The sequence below is a fragment of the Elephas maximus genome, chromosome 8 (assembly GCF_024166365.1).
Source record: "Elephas maximus indicus isolate mEleMax1 chromosome 8, mEleMax1 primary haplotype, whole genome shotgun sequence".
Classification (NCBI taxonomy): domain Eukaryota; kingdom Metazoa; phylum Chordata; class Mammalia; order Proboscidea; family Elephantidae; genus Elephas; species Elephas maximus.
In genome coordinates, this window is record NC_064826.1 from 35,150,001 (window position 1) to 35,172,500 (window position 22,500).

The 22,500-nt window shown below is 35.2% G+C and overlaps 1 protein-coding gene across 10 annotated transcripts in view; it reads right to left on the bottom strand.

Annotated features, from left to right (window-relative positions):
- The window catches only part of FOXP2 (forkhead box P2), a 636,455-nt gene that overhangs the window by 4,679 nt on the left and 609,276 nt on the right, over positions 1-22,500 (bottom strand). The window lies entirely within an intron of this gene.

The following is a 22,500-nucleotide window of genomic DNA, read 5'->3' on the forward strand; positions in this document are numbered from 1 at the left end:
TCACAGTCCCTGAAATAATATTTATTTAAAGAATAACGTAATTTAGGAAAGTAGAACTTCTGATATATGCATATGATCAACTTGTAGATACTATTTTTTGTGATGAATAAACCATTTGGCCGTAATAAAAGGTTATATATAGTCAATTAGCTTGACTTAGAAAGGAATTTTTATCTTCTTCTTCATATTCCTGGTGTCTTACTGGATTCAGAGTCCATCTTATAACAACTTAATTTTTTTGGAGGGGAGGTGCTTTAGCAGCTAAGCTTTCCCCCAGAAGTGGTATTAACTCCTTCAAAAGTGAATGGTGGAAACGTGTAGTTAGGAAAATGTACACCATGGGGGTGTGTGTGTGTGTGTGTGTGTGTGTGTGTATAGGCAGGTACCCACAGATGATTTCAGAATAGTAAAAGCCTGAAATAACAAAAACTATGAGGATCATTTTATAGTCAGAACCAACAATTTTGACTAAAAAAAAAATCTACCGTTTGAATTTAACAACTACTTTGACTACATGTTTCACTGAATTAGCCAACAGCTTGAGTGAAATGACTAATGAACCAACTAGTTATTATGGTATTATGTAGATGTGTCCAGAATTTTAACATTTATTAAAGCTAATGTTAATATTCCCAAAGTACCCTCTAAAATATACAAATGAAATCTTCTAATGAGATTACTTGTGAAAGTTCATATTCATTTAATGACTTTTATAAAAAAATGACATTTGGATTTAATAATACTTATAAGTTGAATTTATAATTTTTTATATTCTAGGTTCAATCTAGGATTTGAACATTTTAGTGAATGCTAAGCTGTAAGTACTGGAAATAATTAGAATAAACTCCTAAGGTTAATATAAGAACACCTTTGTTTAATTAGGTTTCATAAATGACCTGTGAATATTCAAAACTTTCAAGCTTAAATAGCTGAATATTTCTGAATAGATATCGAGTAACTGGAAAGATATACAGAGATACGCAGCACTGTTCTATGGAATTGCCCTCAAGTCATCTAATATTACTTTGCACATCCTACAATTTTAGTTAAAGATTTCACTTCTTGAGTAGTTGGTGTTTCTTGATGTTCTCAGGGCTCAGCGAAGATCTAGGAGGTCCCCCTACTCTGATCCTTTTTCCCAATACCCTACTCTACTTCCACTGTGTCCTCAGCTGGAGCAGTACAATACCATGGTTACTTGGTTCATCTGTGTTTACCTTTCTGAGTTGGATTTTATTTGAATAAAGAGCCTCGTGGAAAAGTCTCAAGTTCCTGGACTTCAAGCAGCATGTATTATTAAAACACAAACACGTGGAGATAACTTTTTTTAAAGGATAGCTACAAAAGTATGTTCCCTTGCATTCTCAGAGAATTTTAATATGCACAGGCTTCCTTTATTTCATTATGTCACTGCTGACATCTGTCTGAACTGAAACCAAGAGAGCTGAGACAGAACTAAGAGCAAACCCTTCAGTCATTCTCAATAACATATAATCTGGCCTCAACATATCTATGCACAGCAGTATTTTTAAGTAAAATCTATTCTAGCCAAAACACATCTCCTCATCCTCAAAACATCATGCATAGTTCTACTCCAAGCCATTCTTCATGCTGACTTAGTCTGTGCTTCTCTAACTCTGCATGTACACAGAACCTGGAATTCCCTTGTGCCCTGTATTTTACCCATTCACATCCTGCCTACCATTTAAGGATCAACTCATAGCTTGTCTCCTCCTTAAAGGCTATGTTTGACTTGTTCACTTGCACTGACCTCCCACTCTGATCTGCCAAATCATTTATTATTGATCATTCTGATACTCAAAACTGTAAATCTTTACATCCTAAAACTATAAAACACAAATGTAAATTTATTCAAGACTCCTATTTTATAGATCAGAAAACTAAGTGAATTTCCAAGGATTATATGGTAAGTTCTAGCAGAGCTAGGACTTAACTTGTACACATTCTGGCCTCTAGGATGTTTCTTGGAACCTTGTTATTCCTGCTATCTGATACTGTCTTAATCAAGTACTGTGGCTATACCTTGTATTGTCAACTAGACTGTGAACCTCACAGATCAAGAGATTTATACACATAGCAAACACCTAATAAATGCTTGTTGATTGAATATATGATGTGCCATCAAGCCGCTAAGAGTTTCATTTGCACTAATGTAAAAAAAAAAAATGTAAGAGAGAAAATTTTTAGCTGAACTTTAACTATTCTTGGAATCACTTATATTCAAAATCAGTGAATAAGGTAACAGCTGGAAAAAGATGTAAGTAAAAGTTTCCCTTATGGTCACAGTATTAGGAGGCTAATTTACTAAAATGAAGCAAAGCCAAAGCCAATATTCATATATGCTCAATTTTTAAGATTTGATTGTTACCTCTACAATGTCTAAGAGATAAATAAAAAGTGGCAAGAAAACTTTGAGCCTTCCAGGGAATAAAATTACTAAAAAGGTACAGTACCCATGTCTATGGATTGGTAGAATCCTTTCCAATAAATATAAAATTTCTGATGTAATTATTTTTATTTATATTAGGTTTCTCATGTTTGGATCTGAAAGTGCTCTGTGTTTTCACCTGTCATGTTATCCACCATTTCAAAAAAAAAATGGAGCATAATGAAGCTACATTCCTTTTGTGGGATGTAGGTGAATGGGACTCAGTCTCTTCTTGTGGTCATTAGCAATAGTTTCCCTTTTTGCCCTTATTACAGGCTATAAGGGCCAGTTGATTTATTTCTTAAAAAAAAAAAAAAAGTGGACTATCTCTGTAGTGCTCATTTTTCCAAATTCTTCAAGATACCACGTGTTACACCACTTTGGGATAATTAGTTTGCCTTCTAGGAAAAATGCTCCTCTCCACCACGGAAACATCCCTGACCATTCAAATAAAATAAGCTGTTTAAAGACACTCCCTTTCTCTTCAGAAGCCACCAATTCTTCACTATGTATCCACTTTTCCAGTGGAATCATCTAAAGGCTTTTAATTACAAGGGTGTAATTTAGCTCAATAAATTTTATATATTTAGTGTTTTAATTCACTTGAAGGTATAGTGTGAAGTAACATTGAACAGTCTGTTGTTGTTTAGTGCTGTCGAGTTGGTTCCGACTCATAGCGACCCTACGCACAACAGAAAGAAACGCTGCCCGGTCATGTGCCATTCTCACAATCACTGCTATATTTGAGCTCACTGTTGCAGCCACTGTGTCAATCCATTTCATTGGGGGTCTTCCTCTTTTTCAGTGATCCTCTACTTTACCAAGCATGATGTCCTTCTCTAGGGACTGGTTCTCCCTGATAACATGTCCAAAGAACGTGAGACAAAGTCTCACCATCCTCTCTTCTAAGAAGCATTCTGAATTAAATAGTTTAAGTACCTCATTTATAGTCCTTAGACAACAGTATAAGATTGTGGTTAAGAACCTGGACTTTGAGGACAAAATACTTGGCTATGAATCCTGACTTCTCTATGTCTCTATTTCCTAGCTCTGCAACCTTGGAGGAGTACTAATCCTCTCTGTATCCGAGTTTCTTTACCCGTTGAACAGGAAAAATAAAAGTATGCATTATACATCATTGGTATGAGTATTAAATGAATAAATACAAACCATTTGGAACAGTGATCAATGAATGTTAGATGAATGTTAGCTACAATCCTTACATAGTTGTAACCTTAAATTCTTTTTGGAAGAAGATATAATTCATGGTATAAATACATGAATTAAATTTTAAACATTGTATGGTGAATTAGCTCTAAAAATATTTTTAGCCCCCTCTCTAAATTGAGATTTTTATTACTGTATCAGAAAAAATCCTGAAGATATATATATATATATATGTACATCCCACATATCAGATGATAGGCATTAGGGTTATTAAAGTAATGACTAGCTAAACCCGATACCATCAATTCTAACTCATGGCAACCCTATAGGGTAGAGTAGAACTGCCCCATAGGGGTTCCAAGGAGTGGCCGGTGGATTCAAACTGCTGACCTTTTGGTTATCAGCTGAACATTTAACCACTGCACCACCAGGGCTCTAACGACTAGCTATACTTCTTCAAATGTACCTTTAACAAACTTAAAGGAACAAAGTAACAACATATTACTAAAATATTCCCAGGAATTATTTACCAGTACATTGCTGAACACTAAAATACAAAGCCAAAAGCCCCAGCCATGTCTCAGATCATTTTTAGATTAACCGAGGAAAGTAAATTTCTAAGAAGGGCTGTCATTGAAATGCTCTGTACGCTGAGCCTCTGCGTTTATTCTCCTCGGTCATTCATCACAGGCATCATCATTAGCTTGTCATTAAAATAATTAACATACATGCATTGAATGGTCCCAGCCTGTACTACATTTACTACGTATATTGGAGCTTATAAAGTTCTGGTAATATATTTTCAGCTAGAGAGACCTTGAATAGAGTAACCCAATGTCAACTAAAAAAAAAATGGAAATTTTAAGAGACATACCAATATATGTAAGTCTGTTAGAAAATAAATGTTTCTGCCAGAGATTCTGTTAGGTATGGATTGAGTCAAGTCCCCTGTGTTCATAATGATGTTAAGAGCATCAATCTCACTTTGACAGGAAAAGCCAATAACATATTATCATTATCTCCTATTGCCAATTATTCATTTAACAACAAAAAAAATTATTGAGTACCTTTCTATATAAGGCACTGTGGGGCATTTAAATATCTATCAAGGACCTTGCAGTCTAGTACAGGAGAAATATATACTTAAATAACTACAAGATTGCTAGATGTAAGTGTGCTAACCGGCTGGGAGGGATGGCCTGCCTCTAAGAAGACTCCCAGTTGGTATAACAACATTAAAATACATACATATTCCTAATGGAATTCACTAAACACGCACAAGGTAAGAGCAAGTTCAGATGGACACAGGTGAGAAATTCTAGACTATCCTGGTGATGAAATACTTTCTAGATTTGAAGATCTATTCTAAATGGTTTGGACAGTCATTGTGTCATTTTTCCCCCACTGATTTGAAATTTATATGCCACTTCCTTCAGCTAGGATTTGAGGTGTCTTACAAATTAAACTGCAGCCCTTGATTAAAAAACAAACATTGCTGATAAGTCGGACTCATAGCAACTCTATAGGACAGAGTAGAACTGCCACGTAGAGTTTCCAAGGAGCACCTGGCGGATTTGAAGTGCCAACCTTTCGGTTCACAGCTGGAGCACTTAACCACTATGCACGGGGTTTCCTTGATAGAGCCCTTAATAGTAAGTAAAGAAGCAGCAGCTACTTCATATAAATAGAATTAGTTGCTTCCAGGAATAGAATTGATAAAAATACAATGAGGACTTAGTTTTTTTAAAAAAACATATGAACAAAAGCTAAGAAAATAAAAAACTACTCAGATCACTGAGTTTTTAGTGTCTGATTTACAAAACCTTTCATAAAAGATTTAAGTGGACTTATTTTCACATATCTTAAGGCAGGAGTCTAAGGAGTCTGGATTGCATCATCTCCCAGTCATTCATTTATTAATTGAGCACCTAACGTATGTCTGGCATGTGTATCATTATAGACCTCAGAGTACAGACCTTTGGCATACAAAAAAACCCACTGCTACTGAGTCAATGCCAACTCATAGTGACCCTATAGGACAGAGTAGAACTGCCCCGTAGAGTTTCCAGGGAATGCCTGGTGGATTCTAATTGCCGACCTTTTGGTTAGCAGCCATAGCACTTAACCACTACACCACCAGGGTTTCTACCTTTGGCATAAAAAAATAGAAGGGCACAAATAGAAGATAAACATGTCTAACTATATAGAGTTACTAATATAGTCACTATATTCTTTCTTCAAAACCTGATAAAGTGTGTCACATTCATTTAAGTAGAATCTGACGTAACTTCAACTTTATTTTAAAGCAAATTATTTAGTAAATAATGGGTGTTCCTTCAAACTAGAATCCAGGAATTCATTACAAATGCTTTAAAAATGGTTCTGTCCATGACATAGAAGACATCTAATTCAACTATTCCTTTTAGTCCACTATCAAGTATTTGCTACGGGAAAGCAATGATTTACATTTCCTGCTTAAAGAAGACATACCACATTCTAATTTGATATAATTTACACTTAGGAGAACTAGAAACTTATTTGGAACTTCTTTAGATAGTTTGAAGGAAAGAAGTATTTAGTGATGGAGTGAGATGAAGTTTTTTATTGTTCTCTGGCAAAGAGGTACAAAGGTCATACCTGAAATGGAAGTACTTCCAGAAAGACAAAAGTTACTTCTTATTACACGTGAAAAAGAAAATCAATTCAATACACATTATTTACAAACCACTGGCCTAGGGGCTTTTATGGACACTAGTTTCTCTTCTCACGGTTTCAGTCTAGTAGACGAAACAAGATATACAGGCAAGTAACTTCCATACAGGGAAGAATATGTTTGATGCTGTAGTTGACCAAGGGTCATGAAAGAAGTGAGATGAATTCTGACGGCGCACTCTGAGTGCTCTCTGAAGGAGGGAGGCGTCTCTTTGGGTAGGCTTTGAAATTCATGAAAATTTTCATTACACGTGGATGAGAGAAAGGGCATCCCGAGTAGGGCATGGAAAAAGTGAGGAATTTCAGATGTGTTATGGGAACTCTGAGAGCACATGGAGGCCGTGAGGGAAAGAAGGGTTGGCAATAAAAATATTTTAGAAAAGCAGAACAGGGTCAGAGGATGAAGGGCCTTGAATTGCGTTCTATGGGGTTTAAACTTTACTCTCTGCCAGCTGAAAGACCATTGATGGTTTTTGAGCAAAGGAATTAAAAGATAAGAAGAGTTTTAGGAGAATTAATTTGCAAAGTGTAGGCTGAGTGTGTGGGCCATGGTGGTGCAACAGTTAAGTGCTGGGCTGCTAACAAAAAGATTGATAGTTTAAACCCACCCAGAGGCTCCAAGGAACAAAGACAGCCTAGAAAAACCTACGGGGCAATTCTGCTCTGTCACATGGGGTGACTATGAGTTGGAACTCACTCGTCAGCATCCAGCAACAATAGGCTGAATGTGTAGGACAGTGCAGGCAGGGTTACCTGTTCGAGCTTACTAACAGTATAATAAAGTCATGATGGGTTGAAATAAAGCTACCAGTAGGATTAGAAATGGTGAAGAGAAGTGATGAACTTAGGCTCTAGGGTGTGGAGTAAAGAGCAATAGGCTCTTAAACTTACATGTACGTGAAATATTTCCCTTTTACATCCTACCAAGGACAGAGAAGTGTCTAAATTTATGAGACCAATTCTAAAAGTTAAAATGTTGTTGTTGTTCTGTGCCATCTAGTCTATTCTGACTCATAGCAACCCTATAGGACAGAGTAGAACTGTCCTACAGGGTTTTCTAAGCTATAACCTTTATAGGAGCAGGTCTTTTCTCCCACTGAGCTGTTGGTGGGCTCAAACCACCAACCATGCAGTTAGCAGGTAAGTGCCCAACCAATGCACCACCAGGGTTCCTAAAAGTTAAATAGATCATGACTTTTCATAACTCATTTGTAATTTTCCTGAAGCTTTAGATTTGTTGTTTTATTTGTTCAAGGAGGAGAGGAAAAGGATCCCAGAAAGTATGGAGATATTAGAAAGTGGAAGATGTTGAACACAAATTTCACCATAGTTTTTTATTTTTATTAAGATGTTAGCAGCAATGGCCTCGATAAACTCTGTTGATACTTTGTCTCTGAAGTCCAAAAAACAGGACATTAACTGTTGCTACTTTCTCAAGGGAAAAAAAGTCTTCCAGTATTTCCAGAATGGAGCAGCAAACCAGAAAAGAGGTAAGCCTTTTTAAAAGTAGGTAATATATACACTTGAGGGTCTTGCTCCAAAAAAACCCCACTGCCTTCGGGTCAATTCCGACTCATAGCTACCCTACAGGATAAAGGAGAACTTCCCCATAGGGGTTCCAAGGCTGTAATCTTTACAGAAGCAGACTGTCACATATTTCTCCCATGGTGGTTTCGGACCACCAACCTTTTTCAGTTAGCAGCCAAGTGCTTAACCACTTCACCATTAGGGCTCCTTGGGGATCTTGCTAAGCACCTCCAAATAACCAGTCAATTTTTTTTTTTTAATATGAGTCCACCCAGACACAACTTGGAAGAAAGCTCTGATGATTCGTTTCTGGAAAAATTAGCCATTGAAAATCCTATGGAGCACAGTTCTACTCTGACACACACGGGGTCTCCATGAGTCAGAATCAACTTGATGGCAACTGATAGCCTATCATATTGTCAGTTTGGAGGTTAAAGAACTTGAAGATATGGTTCCCAAATTCCTGTCGAATCTCATCGTCAGGTATTCCTCTTCGGGCTGATTGGCCGTGCCAAGACAGATGATTATTATGCGTTCTCTGAATGAGATCCATGCTTTATGTCTTAACCACTTTTGCTCATAGGGCGTTCTGTACTCGTTCCTCATCTCTGCCTGATACTAAGTTGAAGTATTTAATATTGCTATTTTTATTGATAAAAAGTCAAATATCAGTAATTTCTTATAATTCAAACAAAAATCTACTCCTGTTTTAGCCTTAACTCAAAGTTACATTCTCCATAAAATCTTTTCTGATTCCTCCCTCACAGGTCTGCTTGTGTGCACTTACATCTTTGATTTCTTCATTTATTTATAATAACTCTTCCTCTTTACTCTTGCTCCCTATCTCATTATTATCATCTAGGTACTTATCCCTCTACTATTAGATTTTTAACTCTTTATTGATACAGACATGTATCACATGGTGCGACTTTGTCTTATGCACTTTGGACATGTTATCAGAAGGAACCAGTCCCTGGAGAAGGACATCACGCTTGGTAAAGCAGAGGGTCAGCAAAAAAGAGGAAGACCCTCAACGAGATGGATTGACACAGTGGCTACAACAATGAGTTCAAAAATAACAATGATTGTGAGGATGGCACAGGACCAGGCAGTGTTTTGTTCTGCTGTACATAGGGTCGCTATGAGTTGGAACCAACTCAATGGCACCTAACAACAACATTGATACAGACTGCCACAGTTTCTAGCAGGGTATGCTAAACAGTACATAATAGGTGCTCAAAAATTGTTTATTTTACATAAATGAAGGAAATTTATCTCTAGACCATTCAACCTGCCAGCTTCTACTTAAGGAGCTGCAAGTAGCAGTTGATTTTAATACTCTAATCTCTCAGTTTTACAGCCCTCCCTCAGTAATGGTATATAGCAAAAAACACAAATAGCTACATTAATAGATTGACTTTTTTGCCTAAAGAAAATTGTTGCTTCTTTTGTTGTGAAATTTATGAGTACCCAAGGCACCAATAAAAGGCAGAAGAAATGCTAATGTTTGCGTACACCCTAAAGCAAAGAATCAAATTATAATGTGAAAGTTTATCTTTTTCGATTGTGGTCACACGATATATTCCCAAAAGGAATGCAAATTGTCTCCATTCTTTTCCTTATTCAAGACTATGTAAAAGGTCCTATCAACTGTTCCTGTTTCCTTTAGTATAAAAAAGTACTATGTCTAAAGTTCAAAATGTAAGTCAATAGACATTAGCCTGTAGAATCACACAAGTGCTTTTTCCCTCTCGCTTATTTAAATATTATCATATGTAACAATTAAAATATTTATATGCTGTCATCATTTACGAAAGACTCTGGCACAATATAAACTTGGTCCTTTCAGGAATATGTAATAAATACCATGGAGTTAATGATACAAACTGTAAGTCTCAAATTTTAAGACAGAAGTTAGCAAATACTCAGATAAAAAACTTAAAAGATAATTTACGGCTCACATCTACATCATTTCAGATGATATAAAGTTAATTTTGGCAAGCATTTAGAAATCCAGGCTAAAGTCTGACTTGATTAAAATTGTTTTTATGTGGTATATTCATTGCAGGTGATTTCTTTTCTCCTCTTCTTCAGATAACCCTAGTTATTTGAGGATATTTTCAATACTTTTAATAAAATGTACCTATAGAGTAATAAAAATCTTTTTTCAAAGAGATATGATAATTTTTTAATCCTATAAAAATGATTTCTAGCTTTTTCACCTGCCCTAACACACCCGAAGGATATATCATACTCTATCAGTAACCACGGATCATTGTTATAAAAAGTGTTACTTAAAATGTTATTCTCAGAAACAGCTCTAGGGCTGTAATGCTTCAATTTTACTATGGAAACTGATTTTATTTGACCCAATATAGAAATCTTTATTCAATAAATGTACTTATATACATAGTACTTCTAAGAACATATTCAATGTATTGAAATATATGTAGCCCTGACATGCCGCTATTTCCAACTCAATACAGCTTGCTCAAGTTCTTGATTTTAAAGTGTCTTTGATCCTTATTTCTACTTAATTTAGTTTGGAGGCCTTTTAACTTACTCGGGATACACTGATTAACTTCAATAGGAAATGTTTATAAGCATACAAATTCTTTATCTCTTTATTGTTAGGTATTAATTTGTTGATTAAGGAGCTCTAGTGGTACAACAGTTAAGCACTCAGCTGCTAACAGCCAAGTTGGTGATTCAAACCCACCTAGCGGCTCCTCGGGAGAAGGACCTGGTGATCTGTTCCAGTAAAGATTACAACCTAGGAAATGCTACGGAGCACTTACACTCTGTCACGTGGGGACACATGAATCAAAAATCGACTCAAGGGCACCAAACAACAATGATTGATTAATGGCCTTTAAAAACATTAGAATAGACTGAGTATCTCCATAGTCAATGCTTTCTATTGGTTGCAGAGGTTTTATTTCACAAAATACTATCAAAAACTTTCTAGTTAAAGGAAATAGCCAGACAAGGTAAGACTTTTCTTTATCTACAATCTCTATTTAGTATTTCACACAAAGCTACTGAATGAAAGATGACAATTAGTACCTAAGCATTTAGAATTATCAAAGTTTATGATTAGCACTTTAGTCATGAATTTCATATGTATTTGTATAAATTTTTATTAAATTAGTTCCAATGTGTGCCAATAGCAAAACCTTCATGTTTACTACATAAATATCATTGTTTTGAAAATGTAAGATGAATTCTAAAATATGAGCACAAAATTCTCTATTAAAATAGAAAGGTTCTGTTTCACGAAGATCAGTTTTTGTTTTGATGGTTTGTGTTTGAGTGGCTAATTTCTACTGACTGATTCCCTGGAAGAAGTAATCATATCAAACAGAAAATAAAAAGAAAATAGTCACTTTTTTTTTTCAAAGACAAATTTTCACAGGAAAACTGGTAAAATACTTGATGCTTATTTAGAAAACATATGAAAAATGGAGATTGTGGGAGTTCAATTTCCTTGTATATGTAAAAGGAAATGATATAACTGTACTTGATATTTGATGATCAATTCATAAAAATCACAAGTTTAGTTATCTCTATTGTATAAAAAAAATATTCAGGTTAAAATAAGAAAAAATTCATGTTTCCTAAATTTATGTAACTTTTAGAGTAATATTTTGTACTCTCATATAGGTAGTATTTTAGTTTAATGTATCAAAGAAGTTAACTAATAATATAAATGAAATTTAAGTTTCAAATGGAAAAGTTTACTTTAAAAAAAACATTTTGTTGATACTTTTAAAATGAGAGCTGACCTTAAACTAGTGTAATTAAATAAGTTATATAGTCATAAAGAAATTATTTCCTTAATTCTACTTAATATTTTATTCTTTGGAAGTGATAATCCTGATTTCTTCTAATAAAAACCAGATTTTGTATTGGAGAAAAATGCTTAATTCCCTTATTCATACAGACGTGAATAAAAGACCATACAATTAAAAACATCTACCAAAAAACCAAACCCACTGCTGTTGATTCCGATTCATAGCGACCCTATAAGAAAGAGCAGAACTGCTCCATAGGGCTTCCAAGACTGTAGATCTTTAGGGAAGCAGCCTGGCCCATTTTTCTCCAGCTGAGCAGCTGGTAGGTATTAACAGCTAACCTTTTGGTTTGCAGTCAAGTGCTTTAACCACTGTGCCACCAGGGCTCCCTCAAAAACATCTAGGAATCAAAAATTTGTTCTTATATTATCAACTAAAACATTATAACCAGATTTTTACTAGTATTGTTCAACTTTTTGCCAATTTCTTCCCTTTCAAGATTGGCTTCTCTTTTGTAGATGAAAATAACATTTGCCACAAAAAATCTGTTATCTGAATGATTTTTGTTTTGACTTGAATAGGTCTGCACATAGCTATTGCCACTAGGCCAGGATTCCACTTTCATAGAAGTAAAAATTCTCCCTCTTATTTCTTAATCTAAAGAGAATATTTCTTCTCCCAGAAATGTGCAACTATGAAAAAGTAGATCCAAAAATTGAAGCGAACAATGATTCCTTATTTAATGTATGCCTCGTAGAGTTTAATCTATTCAGGATATAAATACAAAATGCTCTACTAAATTTCCTATGTTTTTCTCTACTTGGCTAATAAACAGCCAAATAAATTTAAATTTTCCCCCTGAAAGCCAGAATGCAACTTTAATTCCAATATATTTAATAAACCTTATCTTTATTTATTTATTTTAATGCTGCTGTTTACTGTTTGATTGTAACGGAATACTGCTTTCAGATAACTGAAAAAAACCCTCTTTTAGGACAGTTCACCAGTCTTACTGGTTCAACTTATAATCCTATCTTACATCCCAATAGATCTAACCCTGAGGTGGAGTTCCAAAGTTCCATTTAAAGTCAACAGACTAAGAAGTTCTAAGAAATGTAGCAAAATGGGGAATTACGGTTAATGAAACATAATTTTATAATTATCCATATGTATGCATGTATATATAGCAAACTTTCTATAACATTTCCTGAGCTTATCTTCAGAATTATATTGAAATTTATTCAAATTCATGCAACAGCATTAAAACAAATTGATTTTACATGATTTAAAGGTTCATTCCCAAATGATTTCAGATAGTTTCGTTACAGTGCTGATAAAACACATATATACAACATACACAGAACATACAACAAAATTCTTTAAGATGTACTACTGTATTTTAATTAAAAGTGATACATGTGACCAAAACAGCTATAATAAGATGAAAACACAGATGTAATTACTCTGATCATCAGTGAGTACAAATACATTGTACCTAATCTCAGAATCAAATTACTTGCCCATTGGTGACAGCGTAAAATTGAATTACAATTGGTTCATTCCATTTGGCCTCTTAAGTGAAAACTTTCCACAATCATTCAGCTATGGTTCTATGAACCCCTAAATTTCTAATCTATTGGACAGGGAAATAAAAGAAAGTCTAAATTACATCTTGACACTCAGTCATTAAGTCAGCCTTGCTGCTGTTCCAACATTCATTTGAACCATTCATCCCCAAACTGTGTTTGCCTCGTTCCTTGGACCAAGTTTTAGTCATAAATATCAGGATGGGTATAGGCTATATGGAGTGTATGCCCTAGTTTATCTCTAATACCCTGCTTGATAACTTGGGTTCTTCTTACCCCTTGAAGATCTTGATCTCAAAGTCCTGTAACTATGGCTATGGCTAGTTTTACCTGATGTGACTCGCCCATTTTCCTGAACTGCTATTTATTTCCTTTTGGTAAACTGCCATTAATAGGACATTTTCCTTGCACTGCTTGTTCCTCCTGAAGCTGCCTCTCAGGATATCTTCACAGAGACTGATCTTCCCTTCGATTACATATGGTCTATGCCACTGGTCTACCTAATCCTTGAGCCTGGCTGCTCTCCTGGAAAGATTCCTTGGCTCAAGTTAAGCCATAGGACTGACCTGCACTCTAGTTTCTTCCTGAACTATATTCAGTTGCACTCCATTATTTCTAAACATGACAATGGAGAAGTAAAAACAATATGCACGTTTTAGCATAAATGTAGTGCATTATATTTCTCCCTGACCCTTTGACACTCTAATAAAAGGGACCTTAGATGTAATGCTGCAAATGTAAATTTACTGATAATGTTGGTAACATTGGGTAACCAACGATTACTTCTTCCTCTTGCCTTAAAAGTGTTTTAGTGGAAACCCTGGTGGCGTAGTGGTTAAGTGCCAAGGCTGTTAACCACAAGGTCGGTAGTTTGACTCCACCAGGCGCTCCTTGGAAACCCTGTGGGGCAGTTCTACTCTGTCCTGTAGGGTTGTTATGAGTCGGAATTGACTTGACGGCAGTGGGTTTGGTTTTTTAAAAGTGTTTTGCTGATATTACTTGATTTTCAATCTTCGAAGATTAAGATAATAATGATTAAATTAAAGATTGTCAGTTTCCACTAGTTATGTTACAGTATTTGGTCATCTGTTGCTTATATAAATTATATGAATTATTTAATTGTATCCTAATGATAGAAATTGCTTACGGAATGTAGAAACTCCGAGATACAATTTTAAACTGTTTATTGGTGTCAAAGTATTAAAGTATATCACAGTGCTTAAGCCACAGTAGTCAAAATGCATATAACTAACATATATTAAAATATAGTTTCTGATCACGTAAATTACCTTCGCAAGTCCTAGGACAAAAGCTGAAATTAGAATACTATATAGACATGTAAAAATATTCATTTTTCCCTGATACCAAAAGTAGGAAAATATTAATACTGAATAGCAATATTCACACTTTTAACAGTTTGACCAATGACTTTTCTGGTCCTCAGAGGACGGAAATTTCTAAATGTTAGTGCAAATGAAGATATGTCTTCTAACAATGTTCTTTAGCTATAAAACAGAAGCAGTAAGCTACAATACTGTTGGCAAAAAGTTTTCTGACACACGTTGCCTAACTTGTGGGAATTTATACCATGGATGTCAGATATTATCTGTATAGTTCTATAAAAATCCTTCAAAACCCTACAGGAACCCACAAATCTCCACAATTGGCACGGTAGGGATATAACACTTTTTAGCTGAAAGCACTGTACCTTTGGGAGGATCTTTTTATTAACAGGAACTAGAATGAGTTGTAAGTGCCACATATGGGGGCTGGAATAACGTCAAAAAGTATAGCAGCTACTGATCCACACCTGTAGCACTTAAAAAAAAAAGATGAGATGATAAAGAGTTGGCATAATCATAAGTTCTGTACAATCACTTTGGAAAGATATCTCAAAGCTGACTCGCAAAGTTAATACAAAAAAAAAGTTTAGAGATTAAATAAAAATGGAATTAAGTCAAAGCTGAAAATATAAGGGGTGCAGAAATGTTAGGGAAAAAAACTAAAGGTGATTGAAAAATTGTGAATTAGAAAATCTGTGAAAACATAGATGAGGCAGAGAAAATGCTTTTATGTCCAGGGCTTCATAACGCAACATAACAATCCAAAATATCAGCAAAACCAGTAGAGGATTTTCAAGCGTGAAAACAATGGCAGAGAGCATTCCACTTGCTCAAGTTGTCAGTCACTTTCAAGTGCTTCCTCTGAAATACAGAGACACTCCAATTTCAAATGCTTTTGTCCACAGAGAGATCTAAGGTCTCTAGGGATTTCACATATCACCCACCAAAGATGTAGAACTTGCAAATTCTATTTAAGTGTGCCTACAAACAGCCAATTTAAATTTTAAGGCAATTAAAGAGACTAGAAGAAAGAATAGTAATATTATATACTTAATTATTTTCATCATGTTTCATGTCAATTCACAAATTATATTAGATTTTCAATGCCGTTTTTACAAAATGGGGGTCTGGGAGCCCCTTTTAGCTGTATTTGGGGCCAAAGTATATTGCCGGGAGAGGCCAAGGCTTAACACTGGAATGATTTACTGCTGGGGTTCTCACGAAGCAAAGGGTCTTGTAAAGATGACTTGGGACATGGGATGAGTAGAAAGTTCTGTAGCATGTAGAATATGTGTTCAACATATTAATAAAAAAAGACTAATGTGGTCACTATTGTGGTTCTAAAACACCACACTACTCCTTTTTAGTGGTGCCTCAGTCTTTGACTTCCTTACCCTAAAGTTTTGGCTTCTAAGGACACATCAAATTTATTTTCAGATATTATATGGCAAATGTTTACATTCTGATTCTATATAGAAGATCATTAACTCTTTTTCGTCAGATGTGTGCTTTAATAAGAGAGAGAAAATAATAAACTTCTTCAACTCAAGTAGAATATTTAGCTAGTAGAACTCTGAACTGATTTGGAGGCTAAGAGGATTCAGAAATGACACATAAGAAATGATCTGAAAACCAGCAGTAGGAGACTGTAGTAATCATAAGGGGAACCGCATGACAATAGGAAAGCTTTGAGCGCAAAGCCCTCTGACACAAAACCAGCTCAGGGAGAATATTCATTTTAATCTTTGGAAACAAAATTTGAAAATATAAAAATGGGAATACCATTTAACATTTTTACAAGAGAAAAAAGGCAAATCTGAGCCAAATTATTAAGAGTAAAAAGAAACAATTTCTTAATTAACAACAACAACAACAAAAAATAGCCAACTTGAACTAAATATGGTGCGTACCAGTAAACCAGTTGCCATCAAGTCAGTTCTAACTCCTGGTGACCCCTTGTGTGTCAGAGTACAACTGTCCTTTGTTAGGGTTTTCAATGGCTGATTTTTTGGTAGTAGATCACCAGGCCTTTTGTCCAAGGTGCCTCTGAGTGGACTCAAACCACCAACTTTTGGGTTAGCAGCCAAGGGAGTTAACTGTTTGCACCACCCAGGGACTCATCATTAAAGTCCTTTACCTCAGGTTGAGAAGCAGAACAGAAAATGGATTGATTCTACCAGTATGAGTTCACACCTTTTAGGTCTAATCCAAATGTATTTTTCTCTTTTAATTCATTTAAATCTAATTCCTGGGAGACAAGAGTAAGTTCAAATTATTGAAGCCTACACATAGCACTGACGAATTTGAATTATGGTATCGGTGAAGCATACTCAATACTCCATGGACCATCAGAAGAATGAATAAGTCTGTCTTGGAAGAAATATAGCCAGAATACTCCTTGGAAGCAAGGATGGCAAGACCTTGTCTCACATATTTTGGACACGTTATCAGGAGGGACCAGACCCTGGAGAACGACATCATGCTTGGTAAAGTAGAGGGTGAGAGATAAAGAGGAAGACCCTCAACAAGATGGACTGACACAGTGGCTGAACAATGGGTTCAAACACAACAATGATTGTGAGGATGGTGCAGGACAAGGCAATGTTTCCTTCTGTTGTACACAGGGTCACTATGAGCCGGAGCTGACTCAACAGTACCGAACGACAACGACACATAGCATCCATCCTAACTTTTTAAGTAGTTTTTTTTTTTTTTTTTTTTTTACAGGCAAATACCTATATAAGATAGAAATCTAAAATAATTCTGTAGAATTATATAGAGCTCTGAAAAGTCAGGTAATAAGAGAACTGGCACTGAGGTGTCTAAGGGAAGAGTATTATAAAATATAATGACACTCAGCTCACACTCTTAGAGGAAATTCAGACCATGGATGGCTCTGTAACTCGTTCAAGAGCAGTAGAAAATAAAGATTTAAAAACTCTATTTTGCTGAAAAGAATCAAAACAAGTTCCATAAGACTTACTATATTGAATCTAAACAATTCCACCAGGCTTTAACCTTTCCTACTTTTTGCTAAAAGCCCCTTGAATATTCACCTGATTTATATTGCATTAGTCTCAATAAATGTTTTTTTCTTTTTCAATTTGCCTTCAACAAGATAAAATTCGGTAAGGTCTGGGAGGATAATTATAAATGAAGTGGGTCTGCTCATTTTTTCTATTTAGATAAATTTGAACACTTATACCATACATATGAACAAAATAATTAAAATTAAAAATAAAACTTACCAAGTGAACTCTACCAATATGCAGAAAGATCTCTTAGCTCTCTCGCTAAGATGAACATTACATTTAGTTATCTCATCTTCGTAAAATCTCTTTTGTTCTTCCTCCTTCAGGGCTCTAAGAGAATCCTGGATTTTACTCTTACACTCAAACCATTTCTAATTAACTGTCACCTCCGGTCTGATTCTGTATAATTAGTATCAAACTTTTTCTGAATGCTTATTTTGGATGGTATAATGTGTTATGGTATAAAGTGTTTGGAAACCCTGGTGGCGTACTGGTTAAGCGCTATGGCTGCTAAGCAAACGGTCAGCAGTTTGAATCCACCAGGCACTCCTTGGAAACTCTATGGTGCAGTTCTACTGTCTTATAGGGTCGCTATGAGTCGTGATCGACGTGACGGCAGTGGGTTTGGTTTTGGTTTAATGTGTTATGAGTTTCATATAGTTTACTATATCTAAAACATTGTCTCTGTTGCTAAGGACCTTACCATTAAGCTAGGAACATCTACAAAATGAGCAAGCACTGTGCCTGGACACCTGTGCACGGACACGGGGACACACACACACACACACACACAGTGTTGAGTTCCAAATAAGGGTACAAGGAGCCATTTCTTCAGGAGCATGGAACACAGTGCAGATCCAGATAGAAGAACTACTTGGGAATACTTCTGGGAAAAATAAGACTAGGCCTATTAAGAAGCCCTGGTGGTGCAATGGTTAAGAGTTCAGCTGTTAACGAAAAGGTCAGTAGTTTGAATCCACCAGCTGCTCCTTGGGAACCCTATGAGGCAGTGCTACTCTTTCCTATAGGGTCGCTATGAGTCAGATAGACTCCACAGCAACAGGTTTTAGTTTTGGCCTATTAAAATTGGCAGAATTTGGGCAAGGGAAAGAGGAGGAAAAGAAGAAAAAGGAAAAACACAGAAAGGCACATTGTTTGAGACAAATTACATGTACAAGTTTGGGAAAAGCTTTTATTCAGGAACCATAAATGTTGAAGTGGTAGGAAAGTGTTAAATATGGAATGTCAAATCTGGGACTATGGATGACAATTTGGCATATTTTTGTCTCTCCAAAGATAATCTACAAGAAGCACTAACCTGTGTCTACTCCACTTGCAAAGGTTTTAAAACATCTTCTCTACTAACTTCAGGAACACTTCCATATTCTACTGTGTAGAATTTTACTATCTTGGAATGAAATAAAATAATTAAGCAACAACCAAAAAGCTTCAGCTTTGTTTTTCCTGAAGCTCAGGATATTTAGGTTCTTGGGTTCAGCAAGTAAAATGCTGAACTCATTTTCCCTTCTGAGCCTGTCCTCTCATGTCTTCCATCTCTTTTTGTTGGCTTTAAAATGTTGCTGATTTTTTTTTTCTTCCAATTTTCCCCTTTGTTCCCAAATTTTGATCAGTTTCCTTCTTCTGGTATTTCTTCCCACAGCACTTTTGTATCAATTCCTTGCTCTCTACTCTCAGCCTTGTACTTAAGTCAGGTACTACTCACCGCAGTAGTTTCTCCCAACTCCAAAATATCCTACCATGTACCATTTTCATTCAGTCATGGTTCATTCAGCACATTTTCAGATTACTCTTCCTAAAACACAACTCCAACCAAGTCAAAATCAAGCTCAAAGTATTAATAGGCTCCATACTGAACAAAGCAAACACCATAGCCCGATATTAAAGTCATTGAACAGTCTGTTCCCACCTGTTTCCTTTGTATGTTTTAAATTCCCTTCAAGCCAATACTCAATGTTTTCTAGCCACAAATCATGAGCTCCTGATTCTGGGGCAGTACGGTTCCCTCTGTTTAAACTGTTCATTGCTTACAATATCAGGTAACATCCTCTTATCTCAAAAATTCCTGATCCCACTGCCTCTGAGTACTGTGTTCCCTACCATAAATTTCTGTGTCATATTGCTTCATTTTTTTTTATGGGTTCACTTCTTGAATTTAAGAGGGTATGGGAAGAAAAGAAGAGAGAAGTTCAAGGAAACAAACCACACATTTATGGACTGCCTGGAAAAAATATATTAAAATACAAAATATTGTTTATAGTCTTGTTTACAGTAACAATGAGGTATTACAAAAGATAATATAAGCCAGCAACTATGTGCGGAGCACTGTGAGGGAGACAAGGAGCAATTATGGTTTTCCAAGCACTCGTTTCATTTGCATAAGAACTCTGAGGTAGGTATTATTATTGCTACCTTGTTTTCAGCTGAGAAAACTGAGAAAGAAATGCCAAGCCACTTGTCCAATCCCACTTGGCTATTAAATATTAAATCTGGGATTGGAACCCTACCAGTCTGGCACTAGAGCCCACATACTTAGCCAGTAGGCTCTACTGTCTCTCATTTACAATACTCGTCAATTGCATCCTCATAACTACCCCTTTCTAAAACAGAACGACAACTACACCATGACTTCATTTCAGGACATGTAAGTATACTATTTAAAAGTTTTATAACAACTCCTTCCCTTCTATTTAATTTTCAAAGTTCCTTGAAGCACATTCATTTATATGCAACCAAATTTTGCCTGAGAGACTTGGCTCAATACTTTTCTTCTCTTATAAAGTACACATGAAATTCCTTAAGATTTCTTAAGTACAACCATCTTGAAACTCTAGGAAGATGAAGACACAGAATACTGTAGTGACAGCCCATCAAAAGTATTTGAGATACAAAAAGTTAATGATAGCGGCAGAAACAGATTCAAAGAATGGCGACCCAATATTTTGTAAGATAATTAAAAATTTGATCATAATTTATATAATTAAGAAAGACAAGATTTGGTCTGCTCTAATCTTTTTCTTTTCTGAAATCTACTTCCAGCAGGCCAAGGGAAGCGTTCCTTTGTCTCTCTATGCAAAATACAGGTATTTTTCAATGTACTAATTCATGTAAGCATAAAATATGTAACAATATATTGACTATGAACACATTAATTTCATAAACTCATAATGGTAGCAAATCAGGTATTAAATATACAATTTTTATATATTGTTTTACATATACTATTATTCCCTGGAGATATTTCACAATTATACTGTAACTAAATTAATAATAAAATGAAAATTCTAAAATAGCAATTTCCAAATGAAAAATACTACTAACCTAACGAAGTCGTAATTTAGCCTAATTATTAGTTCAGATTCTAAAATATGATGTTTCATAAACTATTTTATTAAATCATTAATTTTTTATTTCCATATCTTAGTACTGGACAGTTACATTTAAAAAATAATCCTCTGTATGTGGTCTATAACAACCACTATATACTGCATATTAGCACAGGGAGTTCAATCAACAGCTTAAACACTTTTATTATGAATGTCTTTCATTTCTCTGAAATAGGTTTTTTGTTTTTTTTTTTTAGGGGAAAAACAGGATCTGACTCTTGTTTGCTCTTTAAAGTTTTATGGTTTTAGCATTTTATACAGGCAGGGATCATTAGCATACTCAGGAGGACTCCTGAAAGTAAAAAGCCTCAAGCTACCCACTGCACGGCTGATAGGATAAAGCAGGGATATAAAAACTTTTGTCTGATTGCTCACTTTCCTTGTTTTAGAGTACTGCTACTCTCAAGAGCATATATTCATGTTCTTTCTACTTCAAGTTTTATTACTTCTTTTGTATTATTTAATACATCTAAAGACACTTCCAAAAGACAAATTTTTCCATTTTGAAAAAGTAATGGTTTGGAACCTGATAAAACACATTAATGTTCACAGTGTGTTTTTCACAAAGGTGATAGAGTAAAAGTGCTGTAAAGCAATTAGGCACACAATCTTAAAGACATTAATATGTCAAATGGAATAAAATGTTTAAAAAGTCAACAAAAATAATATCCTGTGAAAGGTCAAATGGAAATGGGTCCATATAAAGACCATATTTCTTTTTCAGGTCTCTGACTACATATTTAATGCAAAAATAAGGGAAGAAAAGATCAAAAGGAGGGAAGGGACTATTCTTACCTCAATAACTTGAAATTACAAATACATGATATTTAACTCTAGGTAGTACAGACATAAATTACAATTCATCCTAACAACCAAATAGTGTACACACGTCATTATTCAGATTCTATTTTTTTCCCCTGAATTCTAGAGTTCTACCACAGTCAATACTTTTTAGTAAACAAGAAACTGATATGTTTGACACTACTGAATAAGGCCTGGCATTTTTTAAAGAGTCATACACATTTCTGAAATCCACAATACATCAATTTTTAATACTCCTACTCTCTCAGCTCCATTAAAAAGATGGTAGGGGAAAGATTTTAGAGTAATTAATGATATAGTTAGCTGCTAAATATTAATAGGAATCGTAGTCTTGCATAAAATATAACATATAAACCTTGCCAATACAGACGCACCAGTAATTAAAGTTGAATATGTAATTATACTGATTTATAAGACAGGCAAAAAGTTACACTTTACTAGCTTCTATGTAAACTGTGGGTAACAGTTAAACTTTGCATTTTACGGTTTATAAAAATGGGCAATATCTTGACTACAGTTCATAAATGGTTTAGAGACCTGTAATAGCAGTAAAAATTACAACAACTTATTCCATCATGAATATCCTTATTGCACCCTACAAACCAAACTGTGATAATAACCCGTAAGATCTAGATTCATCTTGGGCACTACTTTATGCCCAAGA